Source organism: Lipotes vexillifer, unplaced genomic scaffold (assembly GCF_000442215.2).
Source record: "Lipotes vexillifer unplaced genomic scaffold, Lipotes_vexillifer_v1.1 scaffold1232, whole genome shotgun sequence".
In the NCBI taxonomy this organism is placed as follows: domain Eukaryota; kingdom Metazoa; phylum Chordata; class Mammalia; order Artiodactyla; family Lipotidae; genus Lipotes; species Lipotes vexillifer.
In genome coordinates, this window is record NW_006785089.1 from 85,035 (window position 1) to 87,108 (window position 2,074).

Sequence of the window (2,074 nt, forward strand, 5' to 3'; positions counted from 1 at the left end):
TATTTATTTTTGTCCTTATCAAGCGTTATCTTCCATCTGTTGAATCAAGGTTGAAATTTAGTAATAAATGTGGTTGCCTTTTGGTATTAAGGAGAGTATTTTAAAAATCAGTTTTCTGAAAGCTGTTTAGTCAAACCATTTATAAAAGATAAAATAGAATTGAGGCAGAATAATTTCAAAAAATTTAACCAAGGTGTAATAAGTCTAAAGATTACATATAGGGTACTAAAACACTCCTTTCTGATCGTAAGAATAACTTTGGTCAGAGAAAAAGCTGCTTGTATTTGGTAACTCCCTTAAGCTTCAAGGTGGTCTAATCAATCCTTTTTTAAAATGGACAACTTTGATTCCTCCTACCCTATCTAAAAATAAAACAAAATCCATTTCACCTATTAGTCTCTGGTCCCTTCCCTCCTTAATTTTTTTCCTCATTGAAATACAAGTGACAAGAGGACTGGAACTTATTCCCCTCTGTGTCATCAGTGCCCAGAAAAATAGTTGGTACATGGAGGGATTTGATAGACTTTGAATGAATGAATAAGTGAATAAATGAATCTGTGTCTTGTGTTCTTGAGTCTGTCATTTCTGCAAAAATTGAGTTACTTTAAATAAATATATTCAAACAATTTCCAAATAAAAATTAAAAGGGATATAATGAAATACAAAAGTAAAATCACAACCTTAATTGGAGCCTACTGTTGGAAAACAAAAGGGAAAACCCTAAAACTTCAATAGAAATAGCTATTTTGCTAAATATGAAATAAAAAGTTAATAAATATATTAAAAGATCCACCTCACTATTAAAATATGCAAATGGAATCAATAGCAGATAACATTTTTTCACCTATAAAACTTATAAAACCTTTAAATCATAATGTTCAATTCTGTGGAGAAATGATACAGTAGATATATCAGTGAAATTAGGAGACAGATACAATCCACAAACTCCATAACATGTAGAAGAGCTGCTGAAAGTAGCTGAGATCAAACATGAACTGCAGGAGGTGAATTTAGGGAGGAATCCATTGAGTACAAAAAGGAGCTCATGAGGGTAGAAATACAAAGTTATATCCTCTTTTTTGTTTCTTTTAAAAGTTGTATGGAACTGAGGTGAGCAATTCTATTTCTGGAAATTTAACTGACAGACTTGATAATCAGATTTAACTGACAGACTTGATAGACTGACAGACTTGATAATCAGATGATAAACATTAGTACAGCCTATAAGTATTTGTATATTTTGAATATCAATCTAAACTAAAGATATATTTGCATAAATGTGAAATAGTGTAGTTTGAATATGAATCACTGCAGCAACTTTTTTTTTTGCGGTACGCGGGCCTCTCACCACTGTGGCCTCTCCTGTTCCGGAGCACAGGCTCCGGACACGCAGGCTCAGTGGCCATGGCCCACGGGCCCAGCCGCTCTGCGGCCTGTGGGATCTTCCCGGACCGGGGCACGAACCCGCTTCCCCTGCATCGGCAGGCGGACTCCCAACCACTGCGCCACCAGGGAAGCCCTGCAGCAACTTCTTATCAAGAGCAAAACATTGGAATAAAGCCAAACACCAATCAGTAGAGGACTGGTTAAGTAAATTATACTACAAGCATACAATGGAATACTATGAAACTATAAATAAAAGAATGAACAATCTCTTAGGCACGGATATAGAAATAAATATAAACTGTATTAAGTGGAAAAAGAAGATATAGCATGGTGTGCATTGTATGCTACCCTTTATGGAAAAAAGGGATAAGATACATAGGTTCATATTTACTTATACATTCGTAGGTAAAATCTAAAAGACTACATACATTGATAACAAGGTTACCTGTGGGGTAACCTGTGGGGTAGATGAAGTAAATAAGACACAACCATGGGAAGAAGAATTTTTACTGTTTACTTTTAATTTATAATTTAATTTATATTATAGTGATATAACAACAACTTACAAGACAATCAGATGTATTTTTTACTCAAAAATTAAGTATTAAAAAAATAGAAAAAAGTGGGATGTGTAGAAATGCATGTTTTCAAGTTGAAGGAAACAATATATACATGCTTTTGTTTGTGG